The 27,318-nt window shown below is 35.8% G+C and overlaps 1 protein-coding gene across 3 annotated transcripts in view; it reads right to left on the minus strand.

Moving 5' to 3' along the window:
• Positions 1-27,318, minus strand: part of FUT8 (fucosyltransferase 8) — a 103,162-nt gene that overhangs the window by 60,386 nt on the left and 15,458 nt on the right. For 2 of the 3 annotated variants that reach the window (XM_069017204.1, XM_069017202.1), the window contains exon 1: positions 20,968-21,813. The gene's annotated coding sequence lies outside the window, so the exon portion shown is untranslated. Of the gene's footprint in view, positions 1-20,963; positions 21,814-27,318 lie in introns of those variants that run through there. The other variant, XM_069017203.1, reaches the window with a different exon arrangement.

A 27,318-nucleotide genomic window follows, 5' to 3' on the forward strand; every position in this document is an offset into this window, starting at 1 on the left:
AAATTTTGAAATGGAAAAAAATAAATAAAATCAAAGATAGAATATTTAACCTTAATTTTAATAAAATAAATAGAAGAGTATTCATGTATATTCTTTCATATCTTTTATCATGTATATTTTTTTATCATTTATAAAAATCATGACTATGTTAAGGAAACCTTGGAAAGAATTTTCTTTCAATCAAAATATTAAAAGTCACTAGAATAATCACTGGAAAAATCTGGAGCTTTGGAGAAAACAAAACACAAGTAAGTTGAACAGCTCTTCAGAAGTATTCCATAGCAAAAGAATACAACTCCAAAATTTCAAGGAAATTCCTGGTGTCTTCCAAAGAAACATAAGCTCTCTTCATAACTTCTTAACCTAAAAATATAGTTTATCTCTCACAACAAATTTCTTCAGATGCTGGTGACATCAGACATCGGGAAGCAGCACTCCAGGTGGGATCTCACAGGAGCAGAGGGGAAGAATCACCTCCTTTGCCCCGCTGCTGTTGGCGCAGCCCAGGACTGAGTTGGCTTTCTGGGCTATGAGCACACACACTGCCAGCTCATGGTGAGTGCTTCATCAAATGAGCCCTCCATTTTTTTGACAGACAGTATTGGGGGGCAGAAGACATTCTACTTGCTTCTCCACTATCATTCTCCTGCTTTTCTAAGATGATCAGGTCAGGCAGGGCCTCCCAGAGAAAGAGAGACAATGTGCACTCCTTGGAGATACCCTGACTACGCTCAGGTCCAGGAGACTGAAGAAACTACGCAGTATGACAGTCAAGAAATTCCATTACAGGAGCTTACTACTCAGTGAAGAAATTGCAGCAGGGAGCAGGGAGCAAGCTGATCTTAGCCACAACAGGAAAAACTTCCAGCAGATCAGAGGGCACTGCACAGTTCAAGGCTTAAAGTCACTGAATTAACTGCAACCAAGTAGAAGCAACAGCACACTCACTGACAATGTGGGCAGAGAAAACCTTGTAAAATTTTTTCCTTTTTCTTCTTTCTTCTCTATTCACTGAGTTTGCAATACTTGAAGTGTTAATCATCCTAACTGTTATTCTAATAAAACTTGGCACTTCTTCAATTAAAAAGCATTTGGTTTCCTTTGAGGATCTAATTACACGGAGAACGCCTATGGTGAACCACATAAAAATCATGGCCAGCTCAGGGTCCTATGCCCCTGTAGGTACTAAATATATTTCTACTGGAAGAAAAAACCCCGAAACACACACACACACACACACACACACACACACACACCAATGGAGTTAAGTACTAGCGCTAATCCTACTTCAACTACATAGCTTCTGGTCAGAGATAAAAAACAAACAATCCAAACACCAATTTTGGTACTTTTAGTATCAGAGACCAAACATTCTCAAAATTATGCTATACGAACACCTACAGGTTCAGTTATCACAACAGCAGTGGTTCAGAGAAGTTCACACCCACAGCACTTGGGGACTTTTAAGCTAAAGATATACATAGAACACTGACCTTGAACGAGCTTAACAGGAGTTAAGAATCTAATCAGAAGTAGTAACTTTTCTAAACTAGATAAAAGAATCAAGAGTACATCAACAGTAACAAATACAGTCTGAAAATAATAAGCACTCCGTATTAGATACAGTAATAAATATGAGTGCTCATAATTCTTGTAACATATTACATTTGAAAGCTTCAAAAAAGATACAGTAATTTCTTTTTTATTTACAAATGATGTAATTTTCAGCAAAAGAGGGAATTGTGCCTTGAAAGAAAAAGAGCAGCTTACTTGCCAAATATATACAAGATTCTCTGTCAAACAGACAAAAACTTATTGGTGATTCTTCTTTTAGAAAGGTAAGAGAGTCAATTGCAGAAACAATGCACTCCTCCAAGGAAATTATATATATGAATTCATTTTAATAAGCAATGGATTTTCACTTCACTTTTACAGTCCTTTTTAACTACTAAGATAATACATTAACCAGAAACACAGTGAAGTGAGACGTTACCTTTGTCTGATATGAAGTTATGAATTGTCTTTGTAAGATAAAAATTACCTTAGAAAATGAACAGGACAATCACATGATAGTAAAGGTTATTTTTTTCTTGTTTACTTACTGTATTGACTCCATACAACCCTATTCTAGTATAACCACAGTCAATGAATAATAAAAATTCAAACCTCAACTCTTAACATCAAGCATGATCTTCCTCCACCATAGTAAGTTAATAATCTACTGATAGTCCTTGCAGAAACCTCATTCCAAAAAAAAAAAAAAAAAAAAAACCAAACAGGAAGCGGGAGAATCTTTGGAAGCAATGAAGCAATGAAGTAAAAGAACAGACTATGAAAGTTAGAAGGACATAACTTATGTGTTAAAAAAAGAAAGAATTTGGACATTGAAATTGTTTCTTACACACGCAAATAAACACATAACAAAATCTGGGGATTAGGAGTTCCACCTGGATAAATTTGGCTCATGAGGTAGGAGAAAGTCATTCCTAAACATGTAAGTGCAAAACAGATAAAGGAATCAGCCACTGAAACAGATGATTTCATTAAGCAACAGATTCTCAGTTGCTCATTCCCTTTTAATTGAAGTACCTTAAATGCTTTCAAAAATACCCAGCCGTTGAATCAAGAAGCTGAACAGAATTGGGCTTTCTGCCCTGCATAAGTCACATGAGAGTTAACAAACAGAAATGGCACATCCTTTTCTTAACAGAACTTAATAGAATGTTTGCCTTCTGTTTCAGTGCTCATCTGGGACCAAAGTACAGCTGCTACTTCCTGGGAGAAAGTGCAGCTCCCTATCAGTAGAATAATCTGGATACCTTGGGAAAGGAGCAGAGAGGGAGAAAAAAAAAACAATGGACAACCTTAAGGTAATATTTGACTTTTCCATTTTTGTTTCTGCTGAAGCACTCCACTAAATTTTCTTTTCCACTTGTTTCCCCATGTCATTCCTTAATGGCTGCAAACATCAGAAGCAAGATCAGAGGTAAGATCTTTCCTCTTTTGGCTGGCATCAAAGCAACATGCAAAAATCTAATAACCAGGAAACTTAACATCAGTCTGTTCACAACTCAGCTGGATGTTTATAAATCAAGATGAAAAACAGGCAGATGAGAGAGCTGCTGAGTTTGTAATAGTTATGCAAAAATGCATGACACTTGGCAGCCGTAAGAAAACTAAAGTGATATTCACAACCAGGAGGTTTTGCAAAATCAAAGCATAGTGAAGGCTATACGGTATTCAGATGCTGGGGGAAAAAAAAGAGTCACAAAACTGAGCTAAAAGCCTTTCTTCTTACACATGGCAAACTTGGAGACAGAAATGCCAGAATACAGTTTTGAGTGGCCCACATCAGGGAAAAGAATGTCGAATGGGATCATTATCTAAATAATCAGACTTGCTTTGTATCACCATTTTCTAGTTTAAATTGAACCATGTTTGATGCAGTACTTTTATTAGAGCAAGACAAATTTTACTGGGGATTGCAAACAGTAATATTGCCATATGATAAAGAAGTATCTGCTTTAATTCCACTATGCCACAATAGGCAGACCTTAGCCTGTAAACATTTCCCTTGGCACTCCAATTTTCTTTTTTCTTTTTTGGGATAGAGAATTTTATACACTAAAAAGCACCAAAAAAGGCACCTAATGAGCTAATTCAAGTATGGGAAGCAATTTATTTGCATTAGCATATAGGTTCACGCTGTCTTAATTTACACTGGTTTACAGCTTTAGTAGAGCTCCATGCCACCAAAAGTTGATTGCTTCCTGCATGTGATCTTCACCATCACCATGGCTCAAGTGTACCACTGATCTAAGATCGATTCATTTATTTAAAAGTGAAGGAACTAAAAAACTGAAAGCACTTTGTACAATGGTAAGGCTATGATTAAAACAGAGTTGTGAAGTTGCAAGTCAAAACCTCACATAGTGCTGCCAATGTCTTTTCCTCTCAAAATTGGTGTGACACATTATTAAGGCAAAATGACAGATGAGTTTAAAACTTACTGAGTTTAAAACACCTTTGAAAGAGTTAGCTTCCTGCTTAGCTCTTTTTATGTCAAGTATTAAGTTTACACTGCTAATCAGAATTCCCATTTTTATTTATAACACTAATACATAAATTTGCTGTCAAACCACCGTGAGTGTTAGAAACTATCAGCCTTAACGAGTGAGCTATTTTCTTTTGTATGTAAGATGGGATTTTTCATCGGTGTGCCTGGATATATATAACTTTTTCTACAGAAATTAAAGCAAGCTTGATGTTTTTTACAAAATAATATTTTATCTTAGAGGCTAAACATTCTAAAAATAAGATTTTAAAATTCATTTTCCATATAAAATAATTATTTAAGCAATATTAATACTGTACAGTAACAAAAGACTTAAAAGCTAAATTTGCATATATTCTCGAAGGTAATTCTAGTGAAATCCCATTCAAGCATTTCAGACTGATAATAAGTAAAACCAAATGGGATTTTAAATCATCTTTCAAATCAATTTGGAAGTCAAGCACTTGTAGGAAAAACCTACAGTCGTGTTATTCTTACTGTTTCCTAGGCAAACCTACATAGCCACAGAGAAAGCCATTCACTTCATAGAATAATTGTGTATAAACTCATTATTTGTGAGAAAAACAGTATTTTCCTTTGTGGTGAACACATTATAATAAGGGTGTGACTGTCGTGGCCAGCGGCTCCTATGTTTAGCTGTTCCCCAGTAGTATCTCACAATTCCTTAACTTGCAAGTTAGACTTTTTCCACCTACTCTTTTAAAACAGGTATTGAATTATTGTTCCTACTTTCAGTGTAGGCTTTTTGTAGCCCTTCAACTTCCTTTATTTCTGAATAGCTCAGGTTAATTTTAGCAACCATATAAAAAAAAAATCAAGAATGCCCTTTATTCTCCCATACTGGAATTTAAAAGAGCTCTCCATGGTTCTGAGCTACCTCCTGCTAGAGTCACACACTCCACAAACTCTTTTTTACTCAAGAGTCTGGCTAAGGCCCAAACACAGGTAGTAACTCTTTGATTTATAAATCTTTGTATTCTTTTTAAAGCAAGCAACCCTGCTTTAGCAAACTGAGTCTCAGGACAGAATCTCCTAGTAATTTAAAGGAGAGTCTGGGTTGCATTTAGAGCTCAGTTCCACAAGGAAAGGATCTACAGGATCTGAAGGATCTACATCTCTAACCATTAAGTTATTCACAAAATCAAAAAGCAGCAATGAAACAACAAAATCAGTCTGCTACCCAACTTGAAAAACTGCAAATTACGATTATAACAAATGGCAGAAGAAGACTGGAGGGCAGGGGCTACCCCATCATGATGTATTATACATGTGATTACCTACGGTGAGGTAGGTAAGTGAGGAAGTTAAGAAGTGAAACACTGATTTTTGAAGTTGGTCCTGCTAAAATCAAAATATTCTAGAGAGACAAGTAGACTCGTACAATCATATAAGTTTTTAGTTTGGAAAAGACCTCTTAAGATCAGGTAGTCCAACCCAGCACTGCCAAGTCTGACACCAAACCATGTCTCAAAGTGCTGCATCTACACATAGTACACCAACCAAATTTCTTATTACTTTTAATACACTCTGGGCTCCCAGGTCAAGGGAGCCTCAAGAAAATTTTGAGAAAGAAATGGTCCCGTAAGTAGATGATACCAACATCATTCTTATGTGGAGACTAACAGGGATTCTAAAGGATAGGAGGCAGGTTATACAGCAAGGTATTAAATATCATCTGTAAAAGATAATAAGCTGTTTAAGGCTAGTGAATGCTCTGTGGTGAAATGACTGCTGAGTATAAAGACAGAATTTTATAAGAAAACTAGATGGTCTTTCAGAAAATGCTGGGAAGCTGGTAACTTCAAGTCCACCATCACTTCCAGTAACACCACCAGAAGTTGCAGAAAAGAAGTCTTTGGCGTACAATTTCAGCTGTTTCATAAAATATTAATGATCAAGTTTTTGCTCCCTACAACACACATAAACCAAGCAGAGAGGTGATGATGAAGCTTAATTAGAAGATACAAAATTGGCAGCCTACAGAAGTTTTGAGAATCCAGTTCTTACATGCATAAAAGCTGTATCAAATATTTTGAAAAGCACAATGGAACTGAAAGACTTGAAATAGATTCCACAATGGCAAATGATGCTTCAGTTGATTATTACAGCACATTAAATACAGGACATCAGCAGGAAAGTTAAATAAAATAAATGCATTAGCAATTACTAGAAGAAACTAAAATTGATGCCTACATTGAAATCTTTATTCACAAAGAAGACGACAGAAGAATTCTTGCAGCTAAGAAACTACAATACACATCAGAAATAGTAGGCACATCAGTTAACACCAGATACTGGGAAATAAAGAACATTGTCTTTGTGAGGGAAGTCATGCCTCAGAAGGTGATTAAGTTTTATAAACCAAATTAGCATGGAATTAGGGAGACCTGGTTGATGTAGAATATTAGGATTTTCAGAAGGTGCTACTAGATTGTGAAATTCACTGTAATTAAAATGTTCGAGTTTAAAAAATTTGGTATGTTAAAGAAAGCAGACTTAGATATTCTTTCTACAAAAATCCATCTATGGATACTATACTGCATCTGTTTTAGAACAACCCAAGTCCTGGAAGCTCAGAAAGTAAGCTAGAAGGGTCATGGCTGCTTGCTTCCACTTCTACAGATAACTGCTACTGACATTTGAGCAAGACAGGGAGCCTTTTCAGATAAAAGCTCAGATCACATTAATTTTAAAACTGACTCTTTCTGACTGGATCTTATGTAGGCATGGTCATTGCTGAAAATCTATTCAGTAAGTGAAGAAAAAAAGTGAAGAAAATTGCAACAAAATACAGTAAATAAACACTGCCACAGAACTCAGCCCATTCTGATAGAGCTTTTATACAGTTCTTAACAGTCTTCAAGACATCTAATATAATGAACTTGAACTTCTGAAGCACCAGAGTTAGGGAGAATATATCTACTGCAAGAATCTCAAAAGCAATTATTTGGGAGCTGGCTGGAATTATATAGTGCATGTATATGCACTTGGAAGTAGGAAGCAAGAGTTGAATTCTGCAGATACACAATAAACCCATACTGCTGGAGAATTTAGGGACACCTTTTTCAGAACTAAGCCTTACCATGTCAATGTTAATACAGATTAAATACATAATAGAGAAAATAAATTTTAAGACCACTTTTCCTCACACTCTTCTTTTTATGAAAAGCAGCAGTAAACCATAGAAAGAAAGAAGTCACAATGTGTGACCAGTCGTGTGAAAATAAAGATAATCACACAACACAAACATTTCTACAAAAGAAATGTAATGAAAGACATTTGGATGGCAAACTAAAGCACAAAACATAATTTTTACCTGTAGTTTATAAAACAATCAGTATTGGAGCTTAGAAGAAACAAACCTATTACAATCTGACTATAACTTTGATCTAATCAGAGAGCTTTCCATCCATCATAACAAATTGATTAAAAAATCCCAATAATAAGTTTTGTAAATGTAGTAATTACTATGTTCTTCTATGGACTAACAGAGCATTATTAGGACAAGCACAGTTAAAGGCTCCAAAAAGCAGTCTATTAGGAAAATAAGATCAAAGAAATTTTGTAATTGTATGTGATTTTTATATCCTAATGAAATCTGTGCATGTGAACACTTTGTGTTCATGTTTTAATTTAGGAATCACACCATTTCATCTGTATATGTACTACTTAAAACACAGGCAAGACTGCACTTTTCAAAATACTGTAATAAACAAAAGCACTCACAGGGTGTCACATGCTGCTGCTGGTAAAATTAAGTCCTCCTGTATTCAACAGACTTATTGTTCCTGCTTTGCACCCCTAACTTAGATCCTGATCCTGCAACCAGCATTCACAGAAGCATCCATACATACCCAAAGTGTCAGCTGTAACCAATACTCAGAGAGAATTCTCAGAAACAAAACAGAACCCCATACTACCTATGTGATTTTACACATTTTCATTGTCCAAAAGTGGTCTGAATTATTTCTAATCTTTTCAGAACAATATCCAATCATCAATTTGGAGGAAAAATATTCATTTTCCCTTTTTTTATTTACATGGATTTCTGTAAGTTATGTCAAATAAATTAACTATTTACTAAGTACACTTATTGGAGGGGAAAAAACCCACTGCATTCTCAATGTAATAGTGCCTGACCTATTTTCTAATCACACTATATAGAGGAACAGAATGAGATTGCCAAAACATCAAAACCCAGAGGCTTCATTTAAAATATACGTAAACATAAAGCATTACATTTCAAGTCAGACAGAGGGGAAAAAAAAAGTAGATTTAGATAATACTAAAACTTGTTTTCAAAGTTCAAGGGAACATGATATGTTTTAAATTATAAAAATTCTTTATGTTTGCTATTCAAATATCCCAGATGTGTAGTATATGGAGAAACATGAACTGAAAATTAGACAAATAACACTGATGAAGTGGGTAACTGGTTTTCTCCCTGCACTTCATCCATCACTACACAATACTACCAACACAACAAGCTCTGGAATTCTTTCTTTAGAAAGGATTCCTTATGCTCAATTGAACTTTTCAGATACACCAGTTCTCCAGCAGCTTTTGCCTACTGCATATACATATGCTTTCATAGAGACTGGATCAAACAGCTACCAAAATTCTGACTGCATTTTACAATCTGTAAAGAATTGTAAATTTTAAACCTGTATTTTACAATCTTCTTTTTCTCAACCTCTATAACTTGCAAACATCATCCTGTTTGCAAAGACATGAGAATCAAAATATCATTACAGTACCTCGGACGCAATTCTGTCTCCTCTGCTCACAGTTAATTCATGTTTGATCTAAACCTAAATAATCTTGGACCACAAAAATTTGCTGTTTTCAGATTTTTCATAAAGGCACCAACTTGAAATGTAATACTAATATGAACACATTTGTAGACTGGATCCAGTTTTTGAGAAGCTGAGCAATAATAGTATCAGCCGAGGTTGAAAATGTTATGATAACTGGTTCCTCTGAAAAACAGGTTTATGGTCTGTTCAGCCACCTTTTCAGGTGTTGATTAATTCCCCATAAATGACTTCAAGACTATTAGTAGCTGCCACTACATTTATTTGGAGTAAAATCTTAGCCTTTTCCTTTATGTAGTTGAACAGCCTGTAAGGCAGAAAGACTGTTCACACTGAATTTCTTTCAGAAGATGTGCAAAAATTTTGCAATAATATTTCTCCTTTTTAGATTCAGAACAAAACAAAGTGATAAATTCCTTCATTAAACTATAATGCCGAGGTTAAACAAGAATACCGGGCTTTTTACCTTCACCTAGAGCAGCACCACTAATTACCTCTGTCATTGCTACCTTAGCTGTCACTACCAAAGTGTTTGTTCAACACAAGTGAACGTTAAGTCTTTTGCTATTGGCAAGATATTCTACTTCACAATATAATCATCACTTTTCCAAAGCATAGTGATGATGGACATCAGTTTCCTTGTATCAGGAGGTTAAAACTGATGTAAGCTTTCTTAAATAAATGAAACTAAAAAAAAAAAAAAAAAAAGCTACCTGAACATGACAGTGAGATGAGTTTTGCTATCTATTTACTAAATACATTTCAAATCAATATTAAAGATAGCAATTGTGAGGGAAAGACAGTAAAGAGTAACCAGATACTTATTAAAAAATTCATGCAATAACATGACACTGTACGAGCCCAGGATGTGTTTATTAGCTAAATTAAGCTAATTTTCAGAAACTTATTTTCAAATACCAGATATGTAGGAAAATATTTTTGTTTTCTTTTGAAAAAAAAATGGAGTGACGGGCATATAATTTATGACTGCAAGCATTGACTTATTATTTCACAGAAATAGATATCATTACAGAAAGGTTCCCTAATGACATATAGCAAGACCCACTACTTCCTACTTTTATACAGCATCACTTATAAATAACCTAATTATTTTTTCATTGATTTCATAAGATTTCCCTATGAAAAACTCTCTGTGCAACAATTGATTGAAGAGAAATTTCATACACTGTGTTTATCTCACTGTGATTTACACAGCTGGTTCCAGAGAAAAATAAAAAATTTAGATCCAAAGTTGAGCTTAGACATCTTTATTCATTTCAGTCATACACAAGAAGTCACACTTCTTAAAAACACGCATGCAATGGAATATTTATTTTAAATATACTAATATACCTTGTTTTTTACAGCAATGATGGTAGATGGTAGAAAGTCTAAGACAGCATTAGCTGATCAAAAATTCAACACTGGTATTTTTAACAAAACCACACTACCCTGATTTGCTTTAAACAGATCCACTACTACACATACTGTACTGAGTAACACATATCATATAGTCATATCTTCATGGAATGCTACATACACAGGTTCATTTAGTACCATCCAGAATTTTTTTATTCATTACCTGACCAGAGGAAGACCTCTTCCCAAATTTCAATATGTACTCATTTCTAACTCATATCTATATTAGAGAAGCACACAAAAAAAAAAAAAAAAATTAAAACATTATGCCAAGATTATTTGGTTGTAATAATGCTGAAGTTTCCTATATAGGTTCTACCCAGAAAAGCTCAAGAGATTCCATTTTCCAGACAATTTATTCTTATGATGAAGTACACATGACCCAGCACAAGCCCTTGAGCAGGACAAGATGAAACCTTGCATTGCACTGTTCCCATTATGAAAAATAACCATATATTCTGGTTTCTTCAATTCCCTTATGGGGTTACAAATTCACAAAAAAAGCTGTTTTTCTTTTCTTCCCAAAATCTCATTTTTCTAAAAGCAATTGTTGAAAAGCCTAGCCAAAACCAGGCAATTTAATTATAGTTTATTCATCAGGTCACCTCTGCATTGGCTCTTCATCAACATACCACCTTGAGCACATATCCAATAACTCTTTTCATGGTTGTATTTAACAGGAGTTAAACTTACAGATCTTTTACCTCAAAGGCCATCTTTGGAATTCCTGTAAAATAAGGTTCTACCAAATACAGCACCTTCTAGTTTTCTGGTATTGAGACCAATATAAGCAACAGTTACACAAGGAAGTCAGTTCTACATATACAATTAACAGGATCTGATCCTTGTACAGAAGTATAGTCAACTAAGATGAAGGTAGAACCTTTGAAAGAGTCTATTTACAGGGAGCAGTGTGGGCTATCATTTCACAGTGCTATCGAGAAAGATTTCTCACATGCACATGCAATACAGACTTTTGGAATAGTCTGGCATAAGGTTCTTTTTTTTCTTATTTTCTTTTTTCTTTTTTTTACTGTTAGTTTCGTTGTTTGTTGGTTTGGGACATTTTAATGTTTTAAGTGTTGAGCTTACTCTTCTCTCCTGCCCCATTCTCTCATATTTTCTCTGCTTGACCAAAAAAATTATAGCCCAAACACACTGAATGTTAGGGTATAAATAAAAAGGCATCAAACTAGATAATCATCAGAATCACACACCACCAAAACATTCTTTGCGTAAGTTCTGATCTTTCTAGAACTGAGGATCATTACTTTAAAATGTTTGAGGAGACTTATCAACAAGAAAATGGGGGAATGGGAATCAATTCTGACAATAAATAAAGAAAAACATTAGGTTCCCACAAATACTTTTTAGCCAGTTCATACAAATCATGCCAAAATAATTCTGGTATTTGATATTTAAAAAAACCCACAAAATTTTATCAATTTTCTGGTTGTTAGCTTGTTATAAAATAATTTGTCTTCCCTGTTTTTTATATGTATTTCTATATTTCATTCCTTAATCTTGTCTAATTAAATGACAGGTGGAGAAAGATTAAAAACATGCTTACACGGCAAAAAAATCTAGAACCCTCTCCACAGTTTGACTGCACCAACTGGGCCAGAGGAACAGAGGGAGAAGAATGGTATAAGTCTTCCTGCCTTGAAGAACAGTGAACACTCGGAGAAAAAGAACTGAGAAATTTAGCAGCTGAAGAAAGATAATCAATTCATAAACACAACAATCTTACTAGATGAAAGAAACACTTGATTACTCATTATAACAGGGCTAGGAATTAAACCAAAAAAAAGTTACATCCTTCAGCAGAGTACCAGAATAAATTACATTTCAGAAAAAGTACTGTAGGTGTGAACAAAACAGAAAACAGGAAAAAAACATTTCTTCATACTACGACTGCTAAAAAGAGCAGTGATCAAAAATTTTAAAAACCTATTCTTTTCTGTGTGCATATGGATACATAATATGCTCCTAACATCTCTAAAAAAATAGCACCAATTAAAATACTGCTGAAATACAAGATACCAACAGAAGTAGTTGGCAATGACTTAGTGAGCAACTACGTGGAAAAAGCACATACAATGCATGGAAGTACTGAACTGCTTCAAAGTTCTGATTATTTTCTGTATCAAGCTATCAATTAATTTTTCTGATTCTTCTTTACAGAAAGAGATGTGAGTCTCACTGCACTCAGTCTATGGAGAAAATCCATAGACTTTTAGGAGATCACACAAAACCTACTCATTATATTTGGCATGCACTAGGAAAAGATCCCATTCTCTCTGCCATCAACTCCATCTCTAGATGACATGTTTACAACAGCTACAGTTACTAAATTATGAAAAAGTTGATGCTAAGGAATAAATGAAAAGCAGGCAATCCTTTGATATAAGACAAATGGAAAAACCCTCAAGTTCTGCCAAATTTAAGGGATTTGCAGAGTTCAAGACTGAAAGATCAGTGCTCCAAACAGGCATATGGAAGAAAAAAAGCAGAATGAGAGGTGGAAAGCTTATGTTATTAAGCTACTCCCTGAAGCCTTTAGAATGCATGAACTACATTCTACTAATTTTCTGAACAGAGCTCAAGTTTTCCTTTTTCTTGACCTTGCTTCAAGCTATGCTCCCTGCTCTAGTGAGGCATCAAAACATTAACCCACTCTGATATATGTTGCTGTAAAATTGTCCCAAACTCAGAGATTATTTTTCACTGGTCACATCCTAACAACACTCTCTGGAATACTGCTATTGGACTAAAGCTGCTAGTTTAAAAATCTAGGGATAGGTGAAATACTTCTGATTTAGTGACTTTTGACTTCAAGTGTATGCTGCAGAACAGTAATAGTTTTCAGAAATATACCATTTCAAATATACTATGAAGCACTGATGTAGAACGAATGTTCAATTTTCAGCTTTTGCAAAATAACTGCCAAAAATATCCACATTAATTTTTCCCATCCAATGGAGCTTAGTAATTCAGATTCATCATACAGATCATTTTACATCAGAACACATTTTAAGAAATACATATTAGTTGACAGCAACAATTATTAATTGAAAAATGGAGATTCCAGGTATATGTAAATTAGTTTTCTGGAATATCTGGAGCAGTAGGATACAACATTATAAAAGAATAAGAAAACATGTAGATCAGCAAACTGAAAAAAACTAGATGAATTGTTTGAATGGAACCAGTGGGAGAAAATTAGTGCAAGTATTCTATGAATTATTAATATGAATGTTCATTTAAAATAGAAATGGTTTAGTAACACAAAAATACAAAGATCATAAAATATTTTTAGCAAAATAACTTAAGAACCTATTCTAATAGTATTGCTACACTAGAAGAAGTTTTATTCCATTTATTCTTTATTCCAGGAAGCATTAGCTGTCATACTGCTGCTAACAGTGGCCCATCACAGCACACATGTACTTGTTTTTGTAAATATTCTGGCCCTTGTCCACAAGATCTTGTACCCACAAAAAGGTGAGCAATACAGCTGACATTCCAGAGCCTTCTTTATCACTGACTATGATTAATGAACTGTTTTACAATGCTCTGTGGGATGCTAATCACAACATTCAGGAAATTATGAAGATTCAAAAGTCCACTTCCCACAACTTCATTAGTGGCTTTTTAGTGTCCCCTTTGTAAAATACATGTGGCTCATCGCACCAGTTTTCACTCAGCCACTCTCCAGAAGATACATGCATTCTTCTCAGAGGAGTGTTATGAACATGTAACAATAGCACACATAATTTTTCCATATTTGTTTGACTTCAGCAACTACCAAAACACATCAAAATGAAGACAAGATAATCAAGAAGAAAGGATGCATGACACAGATGGTGCACAAAAACCATCAACTGCTGCAAGCATTCACTGACCACCTGCACAGTGCTGAGTGGTGCTTTCGGGTCTGTGAAAAAAGCAACCAGTTGTAAGTTCCTTCACTCTTATACCACAATCAGCAATCTCCTTGCACCCTTCAGAATATGTTCATGCCAAACACAACTGCACACAACACTGACACCACAGTCAAAGTCATTTGACAATGGTGCAAAAATGGAAAGATTGCCCTCCAGAAGTTTGCAATTCCAGACTACTATCCAGGGAAATATAAAGTAAATAGCTATTATCACACATTAAGAGCCATTAAAAACATTACATTTGCCCAGCACTGCAACTGTAACATGCAGGAAAAAGAACATTTCAAGACAATGGAATTTCTACGCTGTGGTGAATCAAGAGAAGAGAGACATACAATAGTTCTGCCTTCCTAAGCCAACCTTAAGCATAGAAGCAAAAAGAGTACTTTTCTATGGTTAAAAAAAACCAAAACAATACCATGAATATTAATATGGTTGGGAAGGAAAGTGCAAAAAGACTTTTAAAAATAGATCTTTGTGAAAACATTAGCATATTTCGCGGAAAGGCACACGTTCAGTGGCAGGATTGCAAAACCAACATTCATTCAGAAGGATTCTACCTTTAGCTCAACCATCTAAAAAGGAGAAAGGAACAATACAATTAACGCATAAGAAGACGCAACGTGATGCCTGAATATGCATTTGGCTGGCAGAAAAGGAGCCAGTAATGCCTTGAGAGAAGGATGGATTCCACTTAAATTTCTGTTACTGCTACACATTGTATTTTACATAGTATTTGTGACAAAAATGTTACCAGTAATATGCTGACTTGGCTAAGGGCGTATTAATACCCTGCCGGCAGAGGGGAATATGGCATCGGGAACTGGACTGGGATTCCTCCGAAGCAGTCTGTAATATGTTTGTTTCCTGACCCATAACATGAGGTCTCATTCTATCTACAAGGCCAATGGCAATCTTTCTACTCTTTCCATCTAATATGAATACTCTGCTATACTGTCTTGTTGCACTCTGATACCTCCTGACTACCATCTTTGCTTTGTGATCCAATGATCACAAACCTTCTCATATTTCTTGCATCAGAACCACACATGTTCCCGAAGACAATGCACGTTTTACTAAAACCATCCATGAGATTCAAACACATTATATGAGAGAATGAGAGAGAACAAATGATTCCCAGATAAACTGCTCAACTACTTAGTTATCAAACACGTCCGTTTTCAGCACTCACCAATGTCTTTTCATATAGGATTGAAGTACGAATCTTCAAGACTTCTCAAGTAACACTTCAACAGAACAAGCTTCTTAAATCTCTGAACTGAGATACACTTTCCCAGAACCTGAATTTTTACAGCACTCTTCTAGATCTCTTAAGACTACTTCTGACTAGTCTTAGGAATCCCAAACTAGCCATAATATACTCACCACAGCCCATTAATATTGCATACAGCGGTTAATACCACCTCCCCTACATGCCTTCTACTGGTTGTGTTACTCAAAACCTTTGTCTCTAACCTGTAAGTACAATCTACAGTATTGGTCTCTAGACCTGGGACCACACATTTGGCTCTATCCAAACTTTCAAGTTTAATTTGCCAAGCAATTCAACAGTTAGTGATCTCTTTCTATCAAACTTAGACATTTATTATGAGCAATGTATTCTTCCCAAGAGCTAAAGTCAATGACCAAGAACCTCCTGCCATGTAGCAATGAGGGCACCTTCCTTATGGTTTGAAAGTTCACTCCTTACTGACAGGTTTTTGGATTCATTAACCAATTTTAATACAGTTAATATGAGTTACGACAAATACGCTTAGGCAAAATCAATCTGATTAAAAGACAGTATCATTACGATCAGTTCCAAGTGAATCACCCTATAATTAACCTCAGTCTTGATTAGGTTTTTTTTTTTCCACATACTGGCAAGCATCTAATTTTTCTAATTCCCTTTAGACTTGGCTTATTTCAACATTTAAGAACAAAAGAAGTAACAAAGAAACCCCACCAAGAATGAAGTGGAAAAACAGTTAAAGGAAGATTTTCCTATGCTAACAGGATCTGCGAATTTCAGAAGTGTTTATTGGCCACTATTTAACACAATACAAACAATAAGGAAGTACTGAATTATCAGTGTAGTATAATTACATCATTTAACAAAGAGCAAAGCCAAAACAACTGCACAATATTTCTGTACTGTAGATGTTGCCTCGACATTTATCCATATCTTATTCTTCTCTCCATGACAACTACAATTTCTTTCAATCAGCAGCAAAAAGCATGCAAGACTATCACCCCATCTACCATTTCGTCTAAAAATGATATTAAATTAAAATTCATAATTCACAGATACATTTATCATGCCTATACTCTTTCTCTGTATTTCATACTAAAAACAAAATGAAAAAAACACCTGTGATGTACATCTTTACCTATTTAACTGAAGTAACTTGTGAAGCAGGAAACTTCTTGACTGGCTACTTCCTCTGATCTTGTCCCCTTAAACAATTTGTCAATGCAAAAGTTTAGCTTAGTGTAACAGTCTAATCCTAGACATTTTAAAAGGTATACCAGGGGTATTTGAAATTTGACTTTTCAGGCACTGTAAAAGTAATACTAATTTAGAGCCAAATAATATCCACCAGGTTATCATGTCTAGTTTTTTCTAATTTTCAGTCAATGTTTTAGATTTGGACTATTTAAGTCTAAACTTAGACGCATTCGAGATAAAAAGTTACTTCATCCATTGGAAGAAGTATTTAAGCTAAAAAAATTTTGAAATATAAACCACTGCAAAATGCAAGAAGAGATCTTATGCTGCTTCTCAGCATCTTTTGCAAAAAGCTGCTTTCCCTATGCTTCATTCACAAAAGAGATAGACAATTAAGGGGGAAAAAAACAAAACCAACCAAAAAACCCAAAACATAAAAAAACCCACCAACCAAACCAAGCCACCAAGCATCTAGAAACTAGACATTATATCATAACATGTAATAAGGTTATCACAAGGTTATTAAATCACTCATCTAAGAGGAGACCACACATGCTCATATGTGTCTGACTACATTTTATGAACTTCCAAAGACAAACATGCTCTTCCCAGTTCGTTGCAGCACTTCACAAGCCTCAATGCATTAATCTCTGCAGGTAAAAAATGTACGCTCCTTAATCAGCCTCTTCTTATTTCTACGTCTCCTCACAGGTCTTGGATTGGGTGTTGTATGTCAATACAATTTTCTTCTGGACTTTCCAATTCAGCAAGATAATTTTGATTTGTTTGCATGTATTAAGTGCATGGTTCCAAACTGGGCGCAGTGACCTAATTGACTCCATTTCTAGGTTGTGCAGAGAGATTTACATCAGTTTTACAGCGTTGAATGACAGTGCTTTCATTCACTTATCCTGGTGTGATGTTACATTTTCAGAACTGCTTTTTGTGCATGATACTCTTGATTTAAGGTCAGCTCTTAACCCTCAATCTCTTTCTTCTGAACTCTCAGCCATTCCTTATCCTGTACTTGCCTGTTTTCTTTTCCTTTAATTTAAAAGCAGTATTTTAAGTTTGCCCTTAATGGCTTGAATCCCATTTTTCCCTGATCATTCTAATTTCTTGTTTCATGTAAAATTCTCCTCCCATCTTCCAACCTCTCTGCAGTGTCTCAGCCTGGTTTCATTTTTCACTGCAGTAAACGTGTGTCAATGGAGCCATTAGCATCCTCTTTTCTTGAAAAGAAAAACATAAAAGACTGTTGTTTGTGCTGCTGCATCAGAACTGACTTATCCAGAACACATTTTTAATAAAGAATATAGTTCAGAGAGACAGAGAAGCAAGAAGCAATCTTTCAAAGAAGAATCCAAGCTAAATGCCTACCAAGATAGAAGAGCAGACTGAAACTGAACGTTAGAACAAGAAACAGACTTTGCTGATCCTCAGGCAAGGGGGAAAGTAGCAAGTAAGATCATAGATACTCCAGAACCACAAAGGGACAGTCCTGATAAAATGGCAGGGCTAAATCAGCAATATAACCTTCTGAAAAGGTATCTTCCATCAGGATTCATACGCTGATCTATTTAGATATGCAGAAACAGAGAATATCTATTCCGAGATTTTAGGTGCCCTTACAATAAATAAAACTCAAGATATACAGGCCTCTTCCAGAGATTAGTTTATCTTGAAAAGCTTATCATGGATTAATCTGGCTTACAGAATATCCAAGAAAGGATAAGAAAGTGTTTTAGAATGCAATAAAAAATGTCAACTTGATCTTTCTTTCTTAACAAACTACAGAACAGCAGTTCAAAAATGGAATGGATTAGACTAAGTGTGAAATATGATTTAGGAAAAAGAACCATGGAAACATTTTTATATGTGAAAAAAATCAGGAAAAAATATTAAATACGTATATGGATGAAATACAGTTTTCCGAAGCCAGACTATGATAGCAGAAAATAATTCCAAATGCAGCTTGTTACAAAATCTGACTGGAAGCAGGAATCCAACACAATCCATGGATTGCATAATCAAGTAATATGGGAAGGATATCACCTTCACTCTAGTGCTCCATTACTTGTCTCAATCCACCAGCACTACCTAGATTTTACCTAGACCCTAAGCTCAAATCAGCTTTCTTCCACTGCTCAATCTCCCTCAGAAGCTGAGCAATGCATATACCAAACCACTGGCTTAACTATAGCTCCAAGCACTGCAGTTTATAGACCTGTACAAATCCTTTTAATTACCCTCCCACACAAACTAAACAGAAAAGGCAAGAAGAGGTTTCATGCAGTTCTCAACCACTGCTCCTCGTTCTTGCTAAAGGAAGGAAAGCAACTCTTCTAAAGACAGTCACACCATCACCACAGCTTCCGGACAAATCAAGTTAGTGTGAACACGGAACAACAGAAGTATAAAAGTAAGTAATTACACATGCATGCCTGCACACAGGCTCTCACAAAGAAACAAATTTTAATTTACAAAACTGCAAATCAAGATAAAAATTGTTGTATTACATAACGTCATGTACAAGGGACCAGCCAATTCTGACTAGAAGTGAGGTTTTGAGAAGTAATGGAAGTTCTTCTACCTTTCATTCATTTTCAGAGCCTGGAGCACACAGATACTACACATGGGGCTGGAGAGTTGGAGGGTGGGGTGTGTGGAAGACTATTACAGATTTCCTAGTCACCAGCTAAGATTTTTTCCCTCTGAATCATTTTTTCTATTCCGTACCAATAAACTATTCCTACCAACTGCAATGGCTAGGAGGAATCTGGCAAGATTAGCTAATTCTAGTCTAAAGCTTCCACAGAAGCCTGCTCTTCTCCAAAGTCAAATCATGTATTCCCAGCCTAACAACTTCAAGAGAGCATTACCGCAAACTGCTGGCCAAATCCACTGACTGGCAGCTGCCTAAAGGGATGGATTACACTCCCACACTATTTGCTCCTGCCTGCAGAGTCTCTCTGCTTCTTCTGTACAGAAGAAGTTGGACACTTCTTTGAACAGTTGTCTGAGCTGATCCAACCCAAAAGCCAAGAAAAAAAACTAGCCACCTTTACTCTGGATTTGTGAGATAAATCAGTTAACTCATTTCAGTAGGACTGAAACTGGGAAGAAAGCTGGGTTCAGGAAATGGAAACAAGTCCTCTCACCAGCAGGAAGCTCTTACAACAGCTAACCCAGTTTCAAGACAACTACTTGGACACCGGACGCTTGGAAAGCTATCACCATATTCTTTGTTCTGTCCTGGCCAGAAGGTCCCTAGAACATTATTTGAAATCCCACTTTTTTTTTTTTTTAAAATAAACCATTCATTAAACTCTTACAATAACACAGTACTTCTAGAGTTATAAGTGCACAAATAAATCAAAATAATTGAGAGCACTTTATATGTCGCCAGGTTGAAAACCAGTACTGATGTTGGATGAACTGTAAAAGCGTCTAATCTGCAACAAATTTGCTTGAACTCTTAATCTAATTTGTTCAATTGTGAAAGCTTAAGAAATTTTCATAACTTTCTTACCATAATTAAGAATAGCAATCATAAGTCTTTTCTACAGTTGCATCGAAAAAAGAATAATGTCATAATGTGCTTGGTTTCCAAGTTCACACTCAAATTCATGCTTCAGTGAAGTTCACTTCATTCTTTAAGCAACTTCTCAAAATGAAGAGTTATCTTTCCTCTAAGTTTTATTTAAATTAAAAAGAAGTGTCCTCACACATGACTACTATGGTACTTGCCCAGACCTTCAGAAGCATAAGAATCTGAAGCATTCACTAGCACTGGATCTGACATATCCCAGAGCACACAATACTTTCCACCCACAACAGCTTAATTTTCTTATAACTCTTGAAAAACTTCATGGAGTAGGGCCTGTGGCCAGCCTCTGCAGAAGTACAGCTTATCTCTGAGAAACACATGTAATACCTGCAGATGGAAAGGGCCCAGAAACACTGCCAAAGAAATACAGGATTTTGTTCGTAAGACAGAGGATACATAATGAACCTACCAAAGAATTTCTCTTTTTAGAGGTGAGAGGCAAAGAGTAATGGGAGAGAAATAGGTGTAAGGAGAAATGAAAGGTGAAATGGGTGTCTGATTGACCCAATTTTGTCAGTGGTCTGACACAAAAGTGAGGCACTTGACCTCTCTTTTGTAAAGTTTCCTTTTTTCAGCTGACAAAGACTTATCAACAGAAGAGCAGTTTTCAGTTGTGAAGGCAACATCACAAAGAACGAGAAGTACTTACTTACAAGCAACAATTATTGTTCAAATTAATACTTTTGGGGATTCTTCTTCCTCACTTTCATTTTGAAGCATAGGTAATTCTCTGAAAGTAGAAGAGGAAAATATCATCAGTTTTTATCACAGAATCATTTAGGTTAGGAAAGACCTTTAAGATCATCAAGTCCAGCCGTAAACCTACCACTGCCAAGCCCACCACTAAACCATGTCCTTAAGTGCCACATCTACATATCTTTTAAATTCACCCGGGAAATGGAGGCTCAACAACTTCCCTGGGAAGCCTGTTAAGAGTGCTTGACAACTCTTTCAGTGAAGAAACAACTGTTTTAAACAAAATCTTCGTTTGGGGTTATCAAGGCATGGAGTTACTACATAATTTCCTAACAGTTGTCTCACTGATTCAGAATGGCAGCACACCACTGAACTAAACGTCGATTCCCGGCCACTTAAGAGAAAAGCACTCAAATATGCACTGTCAGACTCTGAAACAGCAATAAATTGGTTGTTGAAAAAGCTTATTTGTGAACCTTACTTCAAGGAGAGGAATGAAAGCAGGAGAAAAAAAATAAATAGGAAACCAATTAAAGCAACAATAGTGCCAGGAATAGGAACAAAGGGAAAAAAATGATAAATGCTTCAGATAACTGACTTTTACTGCAATGAGAATTCTGCCAAATTAGTCTTATTTTTGAATGAAAATTAAGTGATTTTCTATTTCAAAGAGAAGCGAAAGCAGCTGTACTGTTCAATGAACAAGGTGAACTGGCAACTCTAAATCTCTCAAAAGCAGCAACAGTGATAAAAAAAAAACCCTGAATTCTGTGTTTTCCTATTCATATAATAAATTATTTAAAGTAATCAGCACCTACAAAGTCAGAGCCCATGAACTTCCAAAAATGGAATGCCTGAGGGAAACAAGGAGATAGCCTATTTTCACTTCTATTTGAGATTGATGGGTATACTTTGGCGAAGGTGGCACTCAATGAAAAGGTTATAGCTTTTGCTGTGATAAAGTATCTCAGAAATTCAAATCAAAAATACAACACGGTTACTCCATGTATAAAAAGTAAAAGCAGAAAAAATAAACTCATTCTTTTATTGTAGCTCTCATCACATCAGTCACACTGCCTGCTTCACAAAAATAGAGAGGTGAAACCTTCAGCTGAAGGTGACTCAAGAAGCCCCCAGTAGAACAAAATACAGAGCCCACATGTTCCAAGAGGAAGCCCTACATGGAATCCATTAGAGTATGGTCCAGAATGATGGTTACTCTTAATTTTGTATGAAGCATTATGATGTTTCTTCTTAAAAGTTCATATTCCCAACCTCATTAACAAGTGGAAAGTAGCACATTAAGTGAGCCATACGTATGGAAAAAAGAATTTAGACAGATTGGCTCATGGTAAACATGAAGTGGAAACATTTACGCTTCATATCATGAAAAGAACTATCACTAAATTTACAAGTTGATTTATTTGTAAGCAATAGAATTGCAAGCACTACCAAAAAGCCTTCCAGTCCTACCAGGCTGGGCAAATCACCGTGCCCTAGAGAAAACTATTACTAAGAGCACAGAAATAAAGCTCTCTGGGTTTTTTCCCACAGTTCCATAAAAAGAACAGTCACTTTACATAAATTATGATTATCTTAAAACAGTCAGCCTACTCTGAAACATTCAAAACTACCAAAAAGTTTCATTTTTACAGCCTAGTATTGCTAATAAATCCCTGAAATTTGAATACTATTTATAATGTAAAAACTGAAAGTATTTAAAAAAATCTTTGCATTTGTGTTTCTGATCACCTCAAGACTATTCACAAATATCACTAATTAGACAGTGGTTCCTTCCAGATAAATTTGCCCTCTTACACAGAGATCTTTTTGGAAATATAGGTCATGAAATGACTGTACAGATAGGAAATTTTAGCTATATGTTTAATTCCGACTTTTAATTGCTGGGTGTACATAGACTAGTCACCACCTTTTTTCCTTTTTTCTTTAATTATTTATTTATATTAAAAAATATATTCTTATAAAGGATTCAATAACATCTGCAATGTTCAATCCAGTCTCCTGCATTACAAGACCCCAACCAAAACCGAGTCCAAAACTTTTCATCGACATTTTTCATGTAATTTAAGTTGAACTTTAAAAAGACATGAAGTCTGAAAGCACCACACGTTAAGTGCCTGCAACTACAGAAGTGTTAGATGAAAATACCTACATCACCTTAGGAATACAGAGGGTTGCAGCAAGGAGGAAGAAAAAATGGAAACACTTCTCCCATCCTGTCTGCATTTGACTAGGGCAAACTGATTTAACTTTGAACACAGACATTAGACCCATATGCCAGGCCAGGACTACTGTCCCAATACCACAGGACAAATCAGACATATCACTCAAAATCCCACCTTTAGAGAATGGCAAATTGTCTCTGCTTCAGAAGATGATAAACTATGCACCAAGAAGACAAAAAATATCCCCTTTGGATATGCTCAGGGTACCAGTGGTAGCTCCGAGGAACAGAATGTGTAAAGCTGAAAACTTTATGACAAATAACAATCAAGTATCTTCTTGTCTGCTCTACCCTCTTTCTCAGAGATTTCTACTAATATCAAGAAATCTCAAATGTTCATTTTTAATTTCTGAGTCCAGAATCAACCTTATCACCTTAAACAGTATTCTTAAATATATAAAACATTATCTTGAACCATTGAGTTTCTTTCTCTCCATTACTGAGAGTAGACCTCATCCTCTGATTTTCAAAAAAGATTTGTTCTTAAATTTATGTCTCAGATTTATTTATTTTCAGATGTTTCTCTCCCATATATGCCCTCACACCCAATAAAGACTATTGTTATTTCTTCCTAGGTCTTACTCCCCAAATTCTTTCTTTCCCGTTTAAGAAGGCAAGTCCAGCTTAACCACACTAACAGTTCTCTCTTACCCAAATGACTTGCTCTTTTCTGAGTGTGACTGTGATCAGAGCTAATGCCAATCTAAATGTAAATCAATGAATGCCTTATTGGCTAGTCCTAACAATCTGTTTTTAAAAGCTAGAAACGAGCTGGTGTGGTTTGGAATCATGTTACTCTCACGAAGTCACATCACCTGAGAAGGAAGCAGATCAGGAGTTGGGTCACACAACAGCAATCTACCTCTGATCACCAGTCTGGTTACATCAGGAGTTCTCATCAGTGCTCAAGGATGTGAATTTGCAATCTTTTTTTTTTATTATTTATTAAACATTTTCTATTACTCCAAAGACATAAATCTATTATTGTGATAGTCCTACCTTCTCTAGTACAAGCAAGTTCTGAAGCATACAGACCAGCTTTTTAATAAAGTCACCCGCATATTCCACTGCCAGCTCTACAGTTTCAAGAGCTGGCAGAGAAGTGACTGAACCTGTGTCAGGGAGAACACTGCATGAAAAGAATCCATTTTAAACAACAAAACCACTTACAACAAACAACAACATCAGTAAATTGGTGAAGAAAAAACTGAAAAACTATTCCTTCTGTAAGCCCAAGTGAGGCTCAGAACATGATTTTTCCAGTTTTAAGAGATAATGTAGGTTTCTGATGGAGAAGTAGGTATAACTGAAAAACTGAACTTCATTTCTCTTATACCCATCAATCCATATGTCTGGTAGCACTGTTAGTTGCTGGCACTAAGCAAATTTCCTTAAACAAATACGGAAAGAAAAAACATCCCACGGAGACAGAAGGAAGGCTAATCTTTTTACTGTATATATTTTAAAAAATCATATAGGGGCTTCTATACACATTATATAACGGTGTGGGGTTCAGTTTTGTTCCATTTTTTTCTTCAGATTCCTTACTGCTAAGAGCTAAAAAAGCTGGCATATGCAAGGTACAAAGTCAAATCATCAAACTTCTACTGCACAGAAAAGAAGCTCCCGGGAATTATCTGTTTTGCAGAGAAGTGCACAGGATGCTTTCTGCAGTTCAATTTTGTAGAGGAGGTTCCCTTTCAAACAAGCTTTGATTATCACTGGAGAAGGACATACAGTTGGTCAATGAAATTCCACTTTCAGTCAAGCCAGATCTGGGACCATTATTCCTCAATATTCATCAAAATAAGCATAAAAGACAAAGATCTCCCTGCACTTGTTTTTCCTTGTCACACACAGTACTTGGCCACTTTGACCTTGTTCTAAGAGTACATAATTTTTAACAGCACAAATAACAATTAGGAACAAAATTCAGTATCAATAAGTGCTTTTTATAAAATAGTTGCTTAAGGTACAAAGTCCCTTCATGATACTGAATTTTTCACACATAATGGTTTCTCAAGACACAAACTCAGAACACTCTACAAAACTGATGCAGTACACAATCCACTGGCTTCTTTCATGGACATATTAAAGGGCTAAATGAAGAATTAATTTATAAAATAACATGCTGAATATAAACACAGTTTTAACCTATCCACTTGCCAGGAGGTAGGTGACTCAGAAGGTAATAAACCTACGTGACACTGCATAGTTCTCAAGTTCTTTCCTGCTTCTCTCCTTCAAGACACACTGTCCCAACCACTTGACTCATTTTTCCCTTTTATTTACATGGCCCTGGGTGACACATCCCCTTATTCCTGGAAGACACATCACTGCTGTTTAGTGTCTGCAGCCCTACATTTTTCACTTTACAAAGCTTCATGTATGCTAGAGTAACATTGCTAATACAGTGCACTGTTACATGTGTAGCAAATTTGGGGAAAATTTGGAAAAACACTTCAAGCACTGGACCTCTTTTAGTTCTCTCAAACCCAGGAAAACATATGCTTCTTTTCCCCAGAGTTCCACTTTTTCTCAGCCATGTGAAGTGCCATCTGTGCTTCCCAGCCTGGCAGGCTAAAACTCTGCTGTCGTTCAAATCACCAGTGAGCAAATTAAAGCAAAGACTGTCCTCTTTAATAAAATAACAAGACTTACAAATGGCAACCTAGATCACAGCTCCAAAGGAATGAGTGGCAAGCGTAGGCAGCTAAAGGGTCACAAGGAGGAGAAGGTGGCAAACAGCAGAATATCTTCTGAGCTTCCTTGTAAACTTCTGCTTTACTTCTCAGTAAACTAGCACAAGAACTATGAGAATAAAAACAAGGGTAGCTGGGAATCTCAGAAAGTAAACAAATATATAACTTAACTGCCACAACACATTTAGTGGGATACTCCATCCTGTTAGAAGGCCTACTTGGCTCAGGGAGGACAGATATATAGGGTGGAGCAGGAAATCTTGTCCTGAATATCTTAAGATTAGTATATCTGTTCTGAAATACAGAATGCAACAGAAGCCAAACACTCCACATAACGTTAGAATGGGGAAGTACAGTGAGTAGGAAAATGCAGACCTCCTATAAATTACCAAACCAGAAAATTTAAGTGGATGAGGGAGTTGAAGGAACTGTTGAGATTATTTTTTGTTGTTGTTGTTGGATATGGTTTGTTTTTTTTTTTTTCCTAGACAGCTGGCAGGATCATTCAAAGCATAAGATTTAATATTAATGATTCACGGAGTAGGCCTCTTAGGAAGCAGATCACAAATAAAACTGAGTTAACCTCTAGTTGGGAACTGGCTTGACTGTTGCCTTTACAGAAGTTACACCTATACATTAATGACTAAAATGTTCCCAGACACTGAAATGCAAATCATCATGTCAGAACAAGTCCTGAAATACTTTTGATAAAGGCCAACTGCACTCTCCCAACCTCTGGGAACAATCTGAGGGTTATCACATGGCTGGGAAAACTTCCAACAGTACGGCACACACAGCTACCTGTTTTAAGGCTGAAAGATTAACAGAAAGGACAAATCTCAATCTGTGCCAGCTGTCCTCACTAACAGACAATGGTCAACTTTATTAGTGATGATGTAGCCAAAAGGGATTTGAAATCAAACCAGCTTAAGGAAACTAAAATTAAGTGCAGATTAAGTCTGGAAAAGTACATAAAAACAAAAAAAAAAACGACAAAAAAAACCACACACACACAAAAAAAAAAAAAAAGGAGAAAGTATTAACCATCTTTAGAAATTTAACCAAAAGAATGAGAAAATTTAAAGGAAAGATAATCGCACAGAAAGAACACTCTTTGCAGACACAGGCTAATGAATGAAAAGACTGGAATAAAAGCTGACAGGAAAGCCCAATTAAGAATGTTGTTAAGTGATAATACAGTCAACATACAGAAGAAATAGCAATCTACAAGCCGAAATGCTGGCAAAACCCATTCATTTAAAATCAGGTCAAAAAACAAAATAAAAAAAACCCCAAACCTGGGTTTGAATTTGAGGAAGGAAATTGTTCATGCAGTACAGCCTCATGATTATTTGTTACCA

This window comes from Aphelocoma coerulescens, chromosome 5, assembly GCF_041296385.1.
Source record: "Aphelocoma coerulescens isolate FSJ_1873_10779 chromosome 5, UR_Acoe_1.0, whole genome shotgun sequence".
Classification (NCBI taxonomy): domain Eukaryota; kingdom Metazoa; phylum Chordata; class Aves; order Passeriformes; family Corvidae; genus Aphelocoma; species Aphelocoma coerulescens.